Below are 20,363 nucleotides of genomic sequence, written 5' to 3'. Positions count from 1 at the left end.
GCGGAGAGCAAGCGAGACGTATATCCGGTCCAGACGACTGGCAGAGTGGCTGGCAAAGTGCGTATATCCACGCTGGTTCCCGTGATGTAAGAGCCATGTGTCGTGGAGCGCGAAGTCACGTATCAGTGCTCGTAACGCAGGGCATGGGAAGTAATGCGTTATCTGGTCTTCGGTCCGCAGAACACGTTTAAAATCGCCGCCCACTCTGTAATGGTCCATATTTCCTTGCAAGAGTGGGGCTACCTCCTCTGAATAGAAGACATGCCTGTGACCACGGTGCGAATTACCGGAGGGAGCGTAGACGTTAACGAGGCGGACTGCGCCAAGTGTGAGAGCGATGCCTCGTCCGTTCAGCAAGTATGTCACGTCCGTCGCGTCTATGCCATCCCGGAGAAGGATGGCCGTTCCTTCTGCGCCATCACCAGAGGGTGTATGTAGTGTAGCCATATAGGTCTAAACGCAGCTCGGGACGTACCTCCTGGAGAAGGGCAATGTCCAAGTCTGCCGCTCTGATCATGTCGCGTAACATGCGGGTCCTGACAGTGGAGTGGACACCATTGACATACAATGTTCCCACGCGGTATAACTGAGACATATCACGTGGTAGAGGCAGTGTGCTGGTGCAAGCCCACAGTGATCTCGAACGCCACACAGCCATCCAGCTGCATGCCGTGCATTACTGTGCCATATGATCCCCTGACATCACCGGCCTCCATATCGTGTGCCCAATAACCAAGAGAGGATTCGGAGATCAGTGGTGGCTGGTCGCTTTCATAGCCCATAGTTTGTGAGTCTGAAGGTCTCGCAATTTTGGTGGTGCAACATGCATTGTGTGGTTTTCATGAGCAGTAAAAAGGGTGTAAATGATGTTTATATTGATCTCTATTGCAATTTTCTGTGCAGGTTCCGGAACTCTCGGAACCGAGGTGATACAAATTTTTTTTTGATGTGCATATAAATAAATAACCTTTTTACTATAGTCATTTGTTACCATCTTTGGGCAGTGTGCTCTGTAAGTGACTAAAATACACCTTTTGTCTGCTGTGAAAAAAAAATTACGTAATACGGTATTCTCTCTAGTATTTGTAGTGACATACAATCTATATACAGTTCTGAATATTATCGCCTTAGTCAAATGCTAGTGGTTGTACAACACTGCGAAAAATTTGTACTGTTTTTCACTTTTTTGAAACTTACGAAATTATATAAAGCTGCTCTATGGGACACAGTGCAACAGTTTAATGTGGGACACAGTGATGTAGACAGCGCACCCTTTTTCTAGATGCCAACAGCAATGATCAGGGCCAGTGAGCCACATGAAGACTCTTCCAATATACCAGGTGAGAAGGACGAACCATGACAGAATTTATTTAGTCCTAGTATTTTTCGAGGTTTCTGCAAAGCTGGTGAAAGGACGAGCTACTAGCAAATTGGAAAGATGGGAAGGACAACAAATAAGCGAGTTAAAAAAGTGCCAAACATCATTCTTGACATTGGAAGATAAAGCAGGTAAAGAAAACCAAAACTAACAAGAGACATCTGTCTTCAAAAGAATCAGATTTGCCTGGAACAGCACAAGACAAAACTATGATCTCTTAGATTACTCAGGCAATGAGGATAAAATGAGAGCAAAGAAGAAAACCTCAGGCCGCTGTGAAGACGACTGTGTTTTGGTTGAGTCCCTGACAAGAAATCATTTCACTTTATTGGTAAAATGGTCAGGAGTAAGGATAAACGTGGTGACGATGTAGTGATATTTCTCTGTGGGATGGCCAATAATCCAAAGCCATTTGTATATCCTTTTATTGTAGACACAATGTCAGAAAAGTGTATAGTAATGGTTTTACCAATATCTATTTGCTTGGGAAAAACAAAAATGTAGTAGGCATATATTAAGTTGAAGTTAAAAAGATTTAACATTTGAAGAATATTGTAAAAAAATGTAAATTATTTTCAAATATTGTAAAAATTAGTTCTTAGTAACATTTAAGTATAGCTTGTATTCTGAAGCAGCTGAATAATAGAAATTACGCCAACATGAATACAATTGCTCGCGCTTGTTACAGTGTATCTCGGTATATGTTACATTCCATCCCAGACTGGAGCACGCTTACTTAATACCAGTTTTAAAGTCATACTAAGTCTGTGGACTTTAAATGATTGCTAAGGGTCCTTAAAGAAAAATGCATAAAAAGAACAATGTCTTCAAAAATATATTTCTCAAAATTTAAGGAAACAACTTTTTTTACAGTGAGCCCAACCTTTCTAAGTAATTCACCTTAGAGCCAAATGACGTGCTACGGGCATCTCTTATCCATACTTTTATCCTAGCCTTTCTGTTTAGAAATCTGAATATTTAAAGATACACCCTTTTATGTTATGCATAACGTAGTGAAATGTCAGTCTCTTCTGGAACGCTGACAGATGACTTCTGTACTGTACATGCAAAGCGAGTGAACAGAACGCACCATAGCTATTTCAAATATATGTATGTACTAGTCACCACGGCAGTGCAGTTCAGAAACTTTTAGTAAGAAAATGTTTAATTGTATTAAAAACATGAATAAAGTCACCACTGGGCACACAACGTAACTGCATGAAACACGTGGAACAAAGAATCAGAATAGGTACAGTACTTAAGCAGGAGTGGGGATGTGATGAGTTCAAATGCTCTGATACTCGGAGGGATAGATATAAACCCGATTCTGCGTCGTGCTTCGAAGGTTACATGTCTCACAAAGCTCCTAACGTATTGTATTAACACAGAAAGGGCTCATTCAAGTCCTTTAAATGTTGGAAATAATGTCACAGAAAGCGATGCAATACGAATAAAAAATAGGCACGCACTTATAGCGTGATGTCTATGAATGCACGACACCCGCTGACTTATGATCTACATACATTATGTTTAGGTACACTGAGGTGACAAACAGTCATAGCATAGCGATATACAGGGTGTTACAAAAATGTACGGCCAAACTTTCAGGAAACATTCCTCACACACAAATAAAGAAAAGATGTTATGTGGACATGTGTCCAGAAACGTTTAATTTCTATGTTAGAGCTCATTTTAGTTTCGTCAGTATGTACTGTACATCCTCGATTCACCGCCATTTGGCCCAACTGAAGGAAGGTAATGTTGACTGTGTTGACATGCGACTCATTGCTCTACAGTACTAGCATCAAGCACATCAGTACGTAGTATCAACAGGTTAGTGTTCATCACGAACGTGGTTTTCCAGTCAGTGCAATGTTTACAAATGCGGAGTTGGCAGATGCCCATTTGATATATGGATTAGCCGCGCGACTGCTACGGTCGCAGGTTCGAATCCTGCCTCGGGCATGGATGTGTGTGATGTCCTTAGGTTGATTAGGTTTAAGTAGTTCAAAGTTCTAGGGGACTGATGACCACAGATGTTAAGTCCCATAGTGCTCAGAGCCATTTGAACCATTTTTGATATATGGATTAGCACAGGGCAACAGCCGTGGCGCGGTACGTTTGTATCGAGACAGATTTCCAGATCGAAGGTGTCCCGACAGGAAGACATTCGAAGCAATTGATCGGCGTCTAAGGGAGCACGGAACATTCCAGCCTATTACTCGCGACTGGGGAAGACCTAGAACGACGAGGACACCTGCAATGGACGAGGCAATTCTTCGTGCAGTTGACGATAACCCTAATGTCAGCGTCAGAGAAGTTGCTGCTGTACAAGGTAACGTTGACCACATCACTGTATGGAGAGTGCTACGGGAGAACCAGTTGTTTCCGTACCATGTACAGCGTGTGCAGGCACTATCAGCAGCTGATTGGCCACCACCGGTACACTTCTGCGAATGGTTCATCCAACAATGTGTCAATCCTCATTTCAGTGCAAATGTTCTATTTACGGATGAGGCTTCATTCCAACGCGATCAAATTGTAAATTTTCACAATCAACATGTGTGGGCTGACGAGAATCCGCACGCAATTGTGCAATCACGTCATCAACACAGATTTTCTGTGAACGTTTGGGCAGGCATTGTTAGTGATGTCTTGATTGAGCCCCATGTTCTTCCACCTACGCTCAATGTTATCATGATTTCATACGGGGTACTCTACCTGTGCTGCTAGAACATGTGCCTTTACAAGTACGACACAACATGTGGTTCATGCACGATGGAGCTCCTGCACATTTCAGTCGAATTGTTCGTACGATTTTCAACAACAGATTCGGTGACCAATGGATTGGTAGAGGCGGACAAATTCCATGGCCTCTACGCTCTCCTGACCTCAACCCTCTTGACTTTCATTTATGGGGGCATTTGAAAGCTCTTGTCTACGCAACCCCGGTACCAAATGTAGAGACTCTTCGTGCTCGTATTGTGGACGGCTGTGATACAATACACCATTCTCTAGGGCTGCATCAGCGCATCAGGGATTCCATGCGACGGAGGGTGAATGCATGTATCCTCGCTAACGGAGGACATTTTGAACATTTGCTGTAACAGAGTGTTTAAAGTCACGCTGGTACGTTCTGTTGCTGTGTGTTTCCATTCCATGATTAATGTGATTTGAGGAGAAGCAATAAAATGAGCTCTAACATGGAAAGTAAGCGTTTCCGGACACATGTCCACATAACATATTTTCTTTCTTTGTGTGTGAGGAATGTTTCCTGAAAGTTTGACCGTACCTTTTTGTAACACCCTGAATACATACACTCCTGGAAATGGAAAAAAGAACACATTGACACCGGTGTGTCAGACCCACCATACTTGCTCCGGACACTGCGAGAGGGCTGTACAAGCAATGATCACACGCACGGCACAGCGGACACACCAGGAACCGCGGTGTTGGCCGTCGAATGGCGCTAGCTGCGCAGCATTTGTGCACCGCCGCCGTCAGTGTCAGCCAGTTTTGCCGTGGCATACAGAGCTCCATCGCAGTCTTTAACACTGGTAGCATGCCGCGACAGCGTGGACGTGAACCGTATGTGCAGTTGACGGACTTTGAGCGAGGGCGTATAGTGGGCATGCGGGAGGCCGGGTGGACGTACCGCCGAATTGCTCATCACGTGGGGCGTGAGGTCTCCACAGTACATCGATGTTGTTGCCAGTGGTCGGCGGAAGGTGCACGTGCCCGTCGACCTGGGACCAGACCGCAGCGACGCACGGATGCACGCCAAGACCGTAGGATCCTACGCAGTGCCGTAGGGGACCGCACCGCCACTTCCCAGCAAATTAGGGACACTGTTGCTCCTGGGGTATCGGCGAGGACCATTCGCAACCGTCTCCATGAAGCTGGGCTACGGTCCCGCACACCGTTAGGCCGTCTTCCGCTCACGCCCCAACATCGTGCAGCCCGCCTCCAGTGGTGTCGCGACAGGCGTGAATGGAGGGACGAATGGAGACGTGTCGTCTTCAGCGATGAGAGTCGCTTCTGCCTTGGTGCCAATGATGGTCGTATGCGTGTTTGGCGCCGTGCAGGTGAGCGCCACAATCAGGACTGCATACGACCGAGGCACACAGGGCCAACACCCGGCATCATGGTGTGGGGAGCGATCTCCTACACTGGCCGTACACCACTGGTGAACGTCGAGGGGACACTGAATAGTGCACGGTACATCCAAACCGTCATCGAACCCATCGTTCTACCATTCCTAGACCGGCAAGGGAACTTGCTGTTCCAACAGGACAATGCACGTCCGCATGTATCCTGTGCCACCCAACGTGCTCTAGAAGGTGTAAGTCAACTACCCTGGCCAGCAAGATCTCCGGATCTGTCCCCCATTGAGCATGTTTGGGACTGGATGAAGCGTCGTCTCACGCGGTCTGCACGTCCAGCACGAACGCTGGTCCAACTGAGGCGCCAGGTGGAAATGGCATGGCAAGCCATTCCACAGGCCTACATCCAGCATCTCTACGATCGTCTCCATGGGAGAATAGCAGCCTGCATTGCTGCGAAAGGTGGATATACACTGTACTAGTGCCGACATTGTGCATGCTCTGTTGCCTGTGTCTATGTGCCTGTGGTTCTGTCAGTGTGATCATGTGATATATCTGACCCCAGGAATGTGTCAATAAAGTTTCCCCTTCCTGGGACAATGAATTCACGGTGTTCTTATTTCAATTTCCAGGAGTGTATATAGATGGCGGTACTATCACATACACAAGGCATAAAGGGACAGTCCATTGCCGTAGCTGTCATTTGTACTCAGATGATTCCTGAGAAAAGGTTTCCGACCTGATTATCGCCGCACGAAAGGAATTAACAGACATTGAACGCGGAATGGTAGTTAAAGCTAGATGCAAGGGATACTCCATTTCGGAAATCGTTCAGGTATTCAAAATTTCGAGAGCCACAATATCAGGAGTGTGCCGAGAATACGAAATTTCAGAGATTACCTCTCCTTACGGGCAACGCAGTGGCCGACGGCCTTCGCTTAACGACCGAGAGCAGCAGTGTTTGCGTAGAGTTGTCGGTGCTAAGAGGCAAGCAACACTGCTTGAAATAACGGCAGAAATCAATGTGGGACGTAAGCTGAACGTATCTGTTAGGACAGTGCTGCGAAAGAAGGCGCTACTGGGCTGTGGCACCAGACGACCGACTCGAGTGTCTTTGCTGAGAGCTCGACATCGCTTGCAGCGCCTCTCCTGGGATCGGGACCATGTGGTTGGATCCTAGACGACCGGCAAACCGTGGCCTGGTCAAATGAATCGCGATTTCAGTTGGTAAGAGCTGATGGTGCAGACCACAGAATGTGGAGCAGACCGCACGAAGCCATGGACCCAGGTCGTCGACAACGCACTGTGCAAGCTGGTGGTGCCTCCATAATGGTGTGGGCTATGTTTACGTGGAATGGACTGGGTCCTCTGGACATAGTGAACCGATCATCAACTGGGAATGGTTATTTTTGGCTACTTGGAGACCATTTGCCTCCATTCGTGGACTTCATGTTTCCAAACAACTACGTACATCACCAGACCACAATTGTTTGCAACTGGGTTCCAGAACGGTCTGGACAATTGGAGCTAATGATTTGACGCCCAGATCGGCCGACATGAATCCCATCTAACATTATGGAACATAATCGAGAGGCCAGTAGGTGCTCAACATCCTGCAGCGTCAACACTTCTGCAATTATGGACGGCTCAATATTTCCATAGGGGCTTGAACGACTTTTTGAGTCGAGCTGCTACACTACGTGCGGCAAAAGGTGGTCCAACAAGATATTAGGAGGTATCATGGGACTTTGTCGCGTCAGTGTATAAAAGGGCGTTACCACATCTGCGTCTCTCGAGCATCAGCCTCCGAGTAGATACTCTCTACCAACCACATGCCTTGTTCACCACTCACTGGCTTGTGTGGCTGGGCTCTGCAAAGATTATCTACAAGACAACCTACTAAGTGTAGCCAAACACAGCAATGCTTCCAGAGATCGGTAACTTGGTACAGAAAATGTCTCTACAAAGTATCTCTGACTTAACAAAACACGAAAGAAGACCAATACCGAAAGTTGTCAGTTTAAGAGATAACTTTCAAATAGTATCATTTAAATGAATGAAAAGGATATTTCATATCAGTACTGATTATTTCATAATTCAAAAAATCACCATCGTGTATGTAGCGATCTTATGAATGTTATGGCTTGAGGAAATAAAACATTAAAGATAGGAACATTACAGATAGGAATATAACCGACCTCGTCAGCTTCATCATAGTTGCCACCAATAAAAGAAAGAAAGATTAGAATATGTCTCATCGACAATGAAGTCGTTAGAGTTGGTGTGTTACCTCAAAACTGTTGTGCACAGTTCGCTTGCAGGCCTCTCGTCCTGCGTCATTACGTTTAACTTTTCAGCGTGTAGTGCGGGAGGACTCACTGGCCTCTTTGCTCTCACATTAATTACACCGAAGACAAACCTTCTGATAAATAAACACTTCCTTTGGCATATTAAAAACAAATAAGTCCTCGGTCACAAATATTAAGTCAAAATTGACCAGGTTTCGACGCTACTATGAGCGTCGTCTTCAGAATTAAACTAACTGTTAGTTTAATTCTGAAGACGACGCTCATAGTAGCGTCGAAACCTGGTCAATTTTGACTTAATATTTGTGACCGAGGGCTTATTTGTTTCTAATATAATTCTGAAACGGTCACTGAACCTTAGCAGCTATGTTCAAATTTTCTTTGGTACAACTTTGCAGGTACTATTCAGCAATATCTAACACGTGCCCAAGGCGCCCGCGAGCTGCAGCCCTTAGCTGCACGAGGCACACGTCTGTTCGCTGCCGACTACCTGGTCTACCTGCTGGCCTGTGACAACAGCCGACCAGCTTACCTGCGTGCACGGAGGACCTGGGAAGTCCACTTCTGCACACACAGTTACAATGTTCCCCGAAAGGGAGCAGATTGTAACGGACAGTCTGACCTGCCCAGTTTTCAAACTGCCGTTAGATGGCTCTTACAGAGACCAGTGAGTTATGGAACTCAACATACTCCCACTATAAAATAAGTCACCTCGTTTTACAAATAGACATAAATTTAACAAACAATAATGTTCAAAAACAAGGAAAACAGCAAAAATAATATTAGACCCAAAATCAGGGCACATTGTATGCTTGCCGCAATCTAGTGTTGTTGGCAAACCTCAGTGCGTAAGCCAAAACCCTGTAGGTTTTCTTGAATGATGAATATCTATCAAGAAATTCCCCATCACGCTTAACAATATGTATAGCTTGCTGGTAGGTCACTTGTGAGATTTTCAACAATAGCACAAGTGGTTCTGATATGAAAGTCGCTAAGGTTAGCCGACAGTTCAACGTTACAGGTGAAACACACTGAGGCTGCAAAGGCATTGTTTATACCATTCACAGGAAACGACTGTTTACTTTTTTTCAATTTTAATTTATCTGCCATATACAGGAGAGGTGGCTCGCACTATCTAGCATCACCCTACAAGACTGCAGCCTACCCATGCTGTCTTTATTGTTGCTACAACAGTTGCCAACAAAGCATAACAATTTGTGTCACATCTCCCCTTCGAAGCCTGATGGGCCAAGGAGTTGCTTCCAGATTCACCATTCTCTCTACGCCTTGAATCCGCTGACATGTGGAGCAGTATATTGTTCTTTTCCTTATAGGCCTTACAAGGAGTAACCTTTCATTTACTCGGGAAATGACCAGGGCACATGCACAAAGAACAAAGCTTGTTTCGTGTTACAACTGTCCGTTGCTCTTCGATATTTAGTGCTTGAAACCCCTTGCATTTGCTGATAGAATGAGGTTCATTACAAAATTGACATGCCCCTTCAGCATCAGCATTAGCCAGATGAGCCTTTATCACATGCTTAGTTTGATTTGAGTTACTGGCATTTCCTTGCGGATCCCTTGAGGTGATGTCCCTGAATCAGATCAACCCAAGAGCCTGACATTTTGTTTCCAAAAAATCTATCTGTTGTTTCAATGTGGTGATCGTGGGTCCTGACGTTTTTACCTCCCACTCATGCTGGTTTGTGGGTCGAAAAGCAGCCAAAGTGGCTTTAGAAAGAATCAATCCACGAAGTGGAACGTCAGGTTTAAAAGATTCTACGGCCTTAAAATGGCTGCGTAGGAGTTTAATTAATTGACTGTAATCGGTTGCCGTGCCATGCTCGACAGCAGGTAGAGCTAACAACGCCTTTGCATATCTGGTTGCAATTACCTTTGGGTTATCATACCTTTGCATGATAAGTCCCCAAGCAGTTGATAGATTTCCTGATGTTACAGGTACAAGTTGCAAAGAGGAGTTTATGTAATAAAATTCCTGTATGTCATCAACTGAATTATCGTTTATAAAGGGACTTAGAAAGGCATCTCTTTGGGACGACCACTTAAGGTAGTCCTCTTCGAAATTTGGCAAATTAATGGCAAGTAGTTTTTAACTACTGGCACTGCTCGTCGGGCTCGATTCCATAGGCTGTAGCTTAGCGTGCCCCTTGATTAAACCCTTAATAGTCGATTCAATCAAGTCCCATGAATCCTCGAATTCTTCTCTATCCTTGCTGTGATTCGTGGATTCGTCTTCAATTTACAGCCGACCTTGAGACGACTCAACATCAGTCTGAATCCGCGTCAGTTTGCTTAATTTTGCCTCTAGTATTTGAATGCTAGCACTATCTGCGGCCTTTGCAACCCCTCTCTGATTTTGTTCTCTCATAGGCATCCATTTCGGAAATTGGCAGTTGATAACAGGAAGCCAACAGTTGCACCTACCAGGTTGCAGCGGCAGTACGGGATCTGACACTAATATTTCTTTCAATTTTTCAAATGCTTCCTGACATTCTTGCGACAAATGGAATTTCGTTCTCTTCTTCAGTAGCTTGTGCAAGGGTCCGGTGATTTTCGCAGTCTTTCACGAACCGTCTATAATAAATACGGAGGCCAATGAACGACTGTACCTGCTTAATTGTTTGTGGTATCGGACAGATTTTGAACTGCGTCTGTAAGACGAGGCTCAGTCTGTACGCCACGCTCATTAATCACGTGCCCCAGGTAGTTTACTTGAGTCTGCGCAGAATGGCAATTGTCCACCCTTAACGTTAAACGTGCCGATCGTCGCCTATCAACGACATTCTCCAAACGCCTCACATGCTCCGGTAAATCCTTTGAGTAGACAATTATGTCATCGAGATAGACTAGTGAAATTTTTGGCTTTAATCTTCTCGGTACCCCATCTTACAACCGCTGAAAAGTTGCCAGTGCTTTCTTTAGTCCAAATGGCATGCGTTTGTAACGAAAATATCCTGCTGTGACGGTAAGCTCTGTTTTTGCCTATCTTCAGGCGCCACCTCCAATTGATTGTATCCGCTCCTGAGATTCATAGTTGTAAAGAACCGACACTGACCCAGATTATCTAAAGTTTCCGTGATTTTTGGAATTGGATAAGCACCGGAAACGGTTCGCACGTTTAGATATCTGTAAACACAGCTAAATCTTTATTTCCGTGTCCGGTTCGCCGACTTTTTTGGCACGATGACAATATTGGTATTCAAGGGACTATCACTCGGTTCTGTGATTCCATACTGTAATTGTTGTTCAATAAATTCCTCTACCAATGGTGGCATCTGTTTTGCTATACGATACGGGTTCCTGTGAATTGGTGTACTACACCTTGGCGGTGTGTGATATTGCATGGCTGGGGTTGCTGGTAACCTTCGCACGAAATAGATCACTAAAACTCAACTAGCTCTCCATAGCCATTCGATCATTGCTCTTCAAATGATCTACTTCCTCTGGTATCCCTTATTGACGGTTTGCTTGTGGCTTTCCTCTAGGCTCGACCTATCGATATCCTCATCTTCCTACATTTCCAGAGTGGCTATTATTGCACCCTTTGACAAAGTCACCTCCCTTCCGCCTAAGTTATCCACACTACTCGGAATCATCTGTTACCCATTAATTTCACTCAAATTCGCTAACTCCTGCGGATAAAACAATGCGAACTATCCAACTCTTCATTCCTTAAGAGCGGTGCAACCATATAGGCTATAATGTTTCCCTCGACAAATCGGTATCCACTGAAATCCACACTACCTTTCCCCTACCTGCTGGTATTTTGTCCTGCTGATAGATCTTTAATGAAAATGTACGCAGTTAGTTGGTTTCACGTCCATGATAGGTGAAACTTGCGCCATTGTCTCAGTTTCAATTGTTGCCCCAGTCGAAACAAAGTCCCCTGAGTTCCACTGTGCGTTGCAAAAGATTAGTCTCAGCGCGATGTTTATTGAGAAGGTCTAGCTCGAGACCACTGAATAACCTTCGCCTATACGTGGCATCACCTCCATGCGGCGCCCGGAGTGGCCGTGCGGTTCTAGGCGCTACAGTCTGGAACCGAGCGACCGCTCCGGTCGCAGGTTCGAATCCTGTCTCGGACATGGATGTGTGTGATGTCCTTAGGTTAGTTAGGTTAAATTAGTTCTAAGTTCTAGGCGACTGATGACCTCAGAAGTTAAGTCGCATAGTGCTCAGAACCATTTTTTTTTTCACCTTCACGCATTCACTCAACTTAGTTTTCCCGACTGAAAACTCCAATACAGCCGTACCCAATGATTCTACCCTATTATCGCCAACGCCACGTAACCTATACTGTAGTGGTCCGTCTCCTCTTTCCTAAAGGTCCATACTGATAACGGAATCATTCGCACCTGTGTCCACCAAAAATCTCTGTTTCCTGCCAGCCAATAAGCCCACCAAGCTACATTCCGCCTGTGCACTAACTTGTGCCGTGTTAGAATCTATGGGGACTGCATTTCGACGGTTGAAGCAATCCCGTGAGTGTTTAATGGCTGCTTCTCTTGCCGGTGCTTTGCACTCTTCCTACGTCTATACTAAAATGCCCAGTAGCCCACATGCCACACGTACACCACTTTGGTTGCTTACAATGCTTCCTTAAATGCCCCTCCCGACCACATCCATGACACTTGACTTCAGAAGCGAACCCGCAGCGGTCACCTCTCTCCTTTGTGTCCATGTCCGCGTCCTCTTTAAGTGTTGAGATCCTAAGAGCTGACTCTAAGTCCTCTGACTTCTCCGTGAGACTTCAGAGGGTATGCCACGCAAAAAAACATCCGCCGCTCTTTTTGCTGCTTCCTGTAACAGAACCTATTAATTCTGCATTCTGAGTCTGTACATTACGTCTTTGCATTTAGCTTACAGATTCCATCCGAGAACGCTTCCGCAGACTCTTCGAGCTGCATCGACAAAGTATTTAATTAATCCTGAAAAAACTGTGCACTGTTTTGACTCTGGTACCGCTGGGCAGTGCCATGGCCCACTGCTGGAACAGATTAGCAACATACAGGGTTACTGTACCAAGAAGGGATTAATCAGTGCAGAAAAGAAGGCACTCTTAAGTGAAGACTTACTTCCCGAGTCTCTGATTACGACTGATCGTGACTCTCCTTACGAGTCTCTAACTCGCGGTTAAGCTCAAAATTTCTCTCCTTCACGCTCTCAAACTGCTCTGTTAACGCGAGTTAAAGCAGCAGCAAAATCTGCGGTAGTAGCACGCGTTTCCACCATTTTGCGTACTCTACTTCCATCTTAAAGCAACATAAACTTCCATTCAACACTACAAAAAGAAATGTAAATACAAATTAATTCCTCCGGCGGATCATTGCCCGTCTACACTCAGTACAACTACTGAACAGACGACCAGCACGCCTACATAAAGAGCGAACTGCTGCTACAGCTCTGGTACACAGCAACTCGAACACAGACAATCTGGAAAACACCCCACTACCACTAAATTATCACGTCCACCATTATCTCTAATCAAATATGAGTCCACGAGTTCCTGTGGCTTCACAAAAAGGTATCTCTAAACATCTTGTACCCTAGCTCACACAACTAACTCTGACAACGAGAACAAACATAAAAAATAATATCAATAAAATGTAGACTCATCGCACCGCATTGTGGTGAGCTTGTACCTACGTCAAGTGCCACAGCCTCACTCACCACTCACCAAAACCAACTCTCTCACTAAATATGAAGATAGTAGCTGTTCTTGAAAGAACAGTTACCATTGATGACCGTGCGGCTTCTCTAGAATAAATGATAATTAATTGAAAGCAGAAGCTGCCGACAGGTGTTGTTGACATTCCTTGGTGGGAACAGCTGAAAATGTATGCCCCGACCGGGACTCGAACCCGAGATCTCCTACTTACGTGGTAGACACTCTATCCATCTGAACCACCGAGGACACAGATGAATAGCGCGACTGCATGGACTTATCCCTTGCACGCTTCCCGTGAGACCCACAGTCCCAACTGTCCACAATCTACATACGTAATCTTCCTAATAGATATTTTGCCCATCCACTCGTTACTCAAGGTGTGACGCGTGGGATTAGCCGAGCGGTCTAGGACGCTGCAGTCATGGACTGTGCGGCTGGTCCCGGCGGAGGTTCGAGTCCTCCCTCGGCCATGGGTGTGTGTGTGTATGTGTTTGTCCTTAGGATAATTTAGGTTAAGTAGTGTGTAAGCTTAGGGACTGATGATCTTAGCAGTTAAGTCCCATAAGATTTCACTCACAGCTGTACTTCTGCCAGTATCTCGCCTCCTACCTTCCAAACTTTACAGAAGTTCTCCTGCAGGAGAACTTCTGTAAAGTTTGGAAGGTAGGAGGCGAGATACTGGCAGAAGTAAAGCTGTGAGTACCGGGCGTGAGTCGTGCTTCGGTAGCTCAGATGGTAGAGCACTTACCCGCGCAAGGCAAAGGTCCCGAGTTCGAGTCTCGGTCGGGTACACAGTTTTAATCTGCCAGGAAGTTTCAATTCTCATTTTTTCTCTCACTAAAGTAGTGTTGAACGTGGACGCAACCTAGTGTGTTAAAAATCGAAATGACCACTTCCTCACGTCAGATTGTTACAACTCCCCGAGCCCAGGAGTTGTAATATGTCAGAACGACAAAGAGACAAGGTTTGGGAGAGATGGAAGACTCACGCTGAAGCGTGCAGAGAAACACAGGGAAGTGTGTCATTCACTTTACTACATCTTAGGTACACAGCCGACCCTGCGCTGAACTCGGCGATGGCGCCGCACAGCGTGCTTGGGTGAGCGTCAACGCAAACGCCGGAATCTGTAGCATCGGCGTCCAGGTTCCCAGCCTTGCAGACATAGCGATCCTACTCGCGCCGTGGCTAAGTGGCCGCCGGGTGCGTTAATTGTGCCCGCGGCCGCCTACTCCGTCAAGGGTGACTCGTGGACCCTATGTAGAGCGACGAAGGGGAGCAGCCGACCGTCGCCGCTGTATTCAGCCTTAGCAGCTTCAGCCGTACGCCCTGGGGTAGCTCGTTCAGTGCCCGCAAATACCTCTGCACCAGGGAGGCCGCGGTTCGCGACCCGGCCCCGCCCCTGCGGACGGCAGCTTGCAGTTCGCTGGAGGATGCCAACCAGAGAGCTAGGCTAACAACCCTCTCGCTCCTCGCGCCAGCATATTTTTAAGGTGCGACGTGCCCCGCCACAGCAGTGATGCGTACGTGCAGCAGAGATTGGAGGTAGATACAGAGGGCCGGCAGGCCGTCGATATGCATCACCAAAAGCTCGTCGTGGTTGGCCTGCTATGTAAACAATCGTCGTTCTCTTCGATTCTAGACGCGGAGAAAATGGCGAAACGACTGCCTGCATTGAGCCTCTGGGCTCGCTTCTTTATACGTCTTTTCCCTACAACTCTGAGGCATTTCCTCTGGCGGGGACAAGTGATGTGGCTCTTCAAGCTTTCTCAGCGGATATGTTGTAAATAGCTTGCCGCCGGATCACGTTGTGCAAATTCCACAGTATTTCCTGTCCGACATCTTCAGGTGGTTCAATCTTGCTGGTGGCTAGGTACGACTGCGGTATCCGCGCTTCGACGCACTGTTTCTAGAATACGCGCGCGAAGAATGCGCAGGCGCAGAAATTGCGCATGCGCACTGATTTGCAGATAGATGGCGCCATATTCAAACACCCTCTGCCGAAAATCGCAGGGCAGCTCTCCTGCACGTGCGCTGTACGCTGCGTTTGCTAACAGTGCGGAACTTATCAGCAAGTCGCTAAGAGTTTGCAGCAACAGGCTGCAGTTCCTCCTAGACTCTACGACCTACCCAAGATCCACAAGAATGGAGTGCCTTTCTGTCCCATTGTAAGTAACACAAGAGCACCTACTTATTTTGTTACCAAATATCTGACATCACTATTGGGACCTCCCGTAAGCAAGTGCGACCACCATATTCGGAACTCTGAAGATTTCATAGGTTGCCTGAAAACACTTAGATTGCAATCGTCGGATCTCTTGGTAGGTTTCGATGTTGTGTCTTGATTTACAAAGCGCCCTTGCAGGACTCTGTAGCTTATTAGCAACAAGATTGAGGAGGACATAGTAGCATTATTTAAACACATGCTTAGTTCAGCATACTTCTTATTTCATGACCAATGGTTGATCAAATGGACGGTGTCGCCACGAGAAGTCCTCTCTATCCTGTGGTGGCCAATTATTTTATGGAGGGCTTTGAAGAAAAGCACTACAGTCAGCCAAGCCCTCTTGTTTTCTTCGGTATGTGGATGATACATTTGTGGCGTGGCCACATGGACTTGATACTCTACGTTTCTTCAGCATCTCAGTTCGTTCCATCCGAATACAAACTTCACAATGGAAGTGGAATAAGATGGTACTTTACCTTTTCTTGGTGTTTTGATGCGAAGGAAAGTAGATGGAACCTTGGGACACAGCATCTAGTGCAAGCCAACGCATACAGATCTATACCTGCAGGCCACAAGCTGTCATCATCCTGCACAGTGCGGTAGGGCATTACATATGTTAGTTCATAGAGCACATCTGGTATCTGATCCTGAACCCTGCCGACTGAAATACGGCATTTGAAAGCGGTGTCCTGACAAAACGGTTATTCTGAGAGGCAGGTACGTAATGCATTCAGGCCCAGGAGAGTTCAGTCTATGTAGCAGAATGAAGATACGAAGACACCCACCACTTTGGCCTTTTTGCCGTATTTTGGTGACATGTCGTCAAGAACCGGAAGAGTCCTCGGAAGATATAGAATTAAGTGTGTTTCTCAACTATCTGTAAAACTGAGAAACCTGTTAGGTTTGGCATGAGGAAATGTGGTGCGTACAAGATTTCTTGAAATGTGGGGCAGCGTATAGGCCAGACATGCCGCACACTACAAGAACGCCGCGATAACATCAGCGTCATACACGCCTTCGTCGACCGGAAAGTCGGCAATGGTACCATCTATCTACAAATCATTGCGCATGCACGATTTCTGCACCTGCGCATTCTTCGCGCGCGTGTTCTAGAAACGGGGCGTCGATGTGCGGATACAGTCAGTCGAACCTTGCCACCAGCAAGGTTGGACCACCTGAAGATGTCGGACAGTTGCTCCGAGGAAATATTATGGAATTTGCACCATGTGATCCAGCGGCAAACCCGTGAAGACTATTTACAAGTGGAGAAGTGGAGTTGACAATTACGTCAGCTTTCCTCAATTCACTTCGGCCCCTACACTCATGATAGTAGGCGTTGTTGTATCTACAACGTATGGGTTCTTCACAACACGTCCCTGGTAACTTCAGATTTGCATACAGTGCCCGCCGGCCATGCAGTGTCGTAAACCTGCCTCGCAAAACCATTTGCAAAATATCAACATTGCTCACACGCCTGCCATCTGTTGTGCCTTCCAGCCATAGCTGGATGAGCTTTTCAAGAATTCCCCGAACCCGCGCCTGCACTCATTCGTGGCACAGCATTAGTGTCCAGGGGACCATCACGAATCGCGGGGACTTGAGTGTAATTAGGATCTCTGAGTAAAAATGTCATTCCTTTTCGTCTCATTGCTTATATTTTTCAGTTAACTTTTGCTGTAGCAATTCTTTCAATGTAGCATCCATGTTTCATCGAGCTATGTTATTTGATACTGATACACAATGTGAAAATTACCTTCGTCCTTAAGTTTTGCACATCACTGTATTTTCTTATTCGATTTTTAAACGGTGGCCTTCACTTGTATGTGCTGCAGTCTTTTTTTGAAATAACAAGTTTTTCGCCGAAAACCTATTTTTCTAGGTATGAAAAGATGTTTCAAGGCTCAACACGATCTTGTACTTAGGAACAAATAGTCTACTGACATTTGAAACCACTGAAATCGATAAAATGTTGTGTGTACTGTATCTAGTTACCTATCTGTTACTTTATTACTGTACTGCACACCAATAATCAGTAAATGAAATCAAATTAAGCAGAAGTATTGTCAGAAACCAGTTACAAGTTAAATAAATTTTGGAACTAAAGCTATTGGAAACTAATACAAATTTCTATTTTCAAGACAGGTAAAACTGTTAATACATTAACGAAAATCAGTTAATTTGCAAATACCACATGCTCCATGGCAAAAGACCTTGTTCGAAAGTACAAGATGCACTATCGATGAAGTATGATTTAACTGTTCACAAGACATGTAACTATTTTTTTAAAATTATAGAATTTAGCTCGCTATAATTTATAACAGAAAAATTAAAATGTATTCCTGATAGCTGTAATATGAGTATATTATACTGCACTTAAATGTCCAGAGAACGAAATACTTACAAACGCTGCTCAAGATAGAACCTCATGTGTAACAGCAAAAACTGTAGAAAATGGCGTAAATTGCTTATGGCGGTCTCTAGTGTGCATCCAATCATGTGACTCTAAAATCAGTCACTAGACTGAAGTACCGAGCAGATAACATCATGTATTCCAAGGCACACCATCCTCTAGCCGGAACACTCTCTCCCAATGAAAATGAAATGCACTTGTAAATATTGCACTTTAAAATAACATTTATTCAACTTCTATTGAAAGGGCTCCATATCTGACTAGCCAGATTCTGATAATAAATTTATGACACTCTTACAAACGCTGCCGTTCCTCGGATACTGGCTTATTAAGACACTTCAGACGTTGAAGGAAACCAGGGGCATACCAAATCCAATAGCACTGTCGTAGTAATGCACTGCGGTGTTCAAACCGACCATCGAACTGAGGGCAATGTTTACTTTACGCTAACACCAGAAATGGAAACGTATCTACTCTGGAACGCGCTCTTATCCTGTCAGCTATCGAAGTCTTTGTCAGCCATGTATTTCCCGTTATGGCTGTTATTCATTCGCTTACCATGGAATCCACTCCCACACCACGATTCCCCATAGTGTTCCCGATCCTATCACGCTAATCTAGTTTAGGTTAAATGAAATCTACCTTTGCTCAAGGGTGCATCCGCGTCCACGCTATGTCCCACATTCTTCCAGTTTTCTTTCCAGTTCTCAGTTTGTTTGTCTCAGCTTTCGATACTCTTTCCTCCTCTGCGTAACGTCACGTGCCTTCCTTTACCCTCAGTTGATCCTTCCGATGGGCTGCCTCGAAATTATTAACAACAGTCGCCTAGGATTGGTGTAGATGTTTCCCTTCTCTGCATATTTTAGAGACATGAATGCTGGCCACCCCCTTGTTTATGTTACGGCTGTGGGTTACTCTCAGTAACTTCGAAGTTCACCTGATGCTGCTGACGTATTGCCCATATCTGAGGTCCCTGGAGCCGTTCTCTCGCTAAACAATCACAACAGGAACCATACTAGTACAATTTATCTTCTAGTATGTGGTCACTCTCACTACAAGACCAACGTGCAAAGAATACCCACTCAGCTACGTGTTAACGTCTCATCGACCGTTCCTTTCTAAGCCCCCAGTCCTTTCTCTCTTGAAGTAAACTGGTATGTCTCTCACGCTTGGTCAGAAATCGGTAGGAGTCGTTATCACAGTCGTGTTGAGAAGACAGTGATCACAAGACGAGATAAAAACAACGGCGACGTTTATCTAAAGAAAGAAGGCTTCTTGCAACAACGAATAAAGGGTTCATGATGTACCACAAAATGAACGTCTGCAGATCAAGCGTATCCCTGGCGACTGTACCCGCCTTCACCCTAGCAATACAAAGCACTTTCCTCAATGCTCGTTATCAGGGGGCTGGCTGAAGTGGGGAGGTGGCGGAATGGGGATACTTCACGGCCACCCAAAAAGTCATAAAAAGAAGCAGATTTTGTTAACTTTTGTTGACTTACATTAACACGTAATTTTTAAAGAGGTACTAATGTGTAAGTAGGGTCCAGAACCTGAAAATATCTTTAGCACACTCTTAGCAAATATGAACACACTTTAAATAACATGTGCTACCAAGGGAGGGGTACTTTGCGACCACCACAAAAAATTTTAAAAAAATGCAAATTTCGCTCACTATTCTTGACTTTTACTCGCAAACTAATTTTTGCAGATATACTGCTGTGTACATAATGTCCTGGACCTGGGAATATAGAGTATGACATTCACTGGGTATGATGATGATGTTTGGTTTGTTGGGCGCTCAAGTGCGCAGTCATCAGCACCCGTACAAAGTACTAATTTTTGCACAGTAAAATCGAGCCACTATCACGAATCATGATGATGATGATTACGATGAAATGATGAGGACAACATAAATACCCACTCTCCGGACAGAGAAAATCCCGAACCCGGCCAGGAATCGAACTCGGGACCGAGTGAACCTGAGGCAGCAACGCTAGCCACGGACTGCGGACATCTGCTGCTTAGACTTAAATTTATGGTTTACGTTTAACGGAAAAACTTAAAACATACACGGATTCTGATAGCAGAATGAATTAAAAACAATAAATTTTTTTTTCAATATTTTAAAATGTCATGTAACTGACTAGATTACAATTTACCTCCCCTTGGCATTGCGAGGGTTAATCTGTTGTGGTAAGAGTGGAATTTATTGGAGGCTATCTGATGACCTAGTAAATGTTTTTATTTACT

The sequence above is a fragment of the Schistocerca americana genome, chromosome 8 (genome assembly GCF_021461395.2).
Source record: "Schistocerca americana isolate TAMUIC-IGC-003095 chromosome 8, iqSchAmer2.1, whole genome shotgun sequence".
Taxonomy (NCBI): domain Eukaryota; kingdom Metazoa; phylum Arthropoda; class Insecta; order Orthoptera; family Acrididae; genus Schistocerca; species Schistocerca americana.
The sequence above is the reverse complement of the archived record's forward strand: the minus strand, read 5'-3'. Positions refer to the sequence as shown.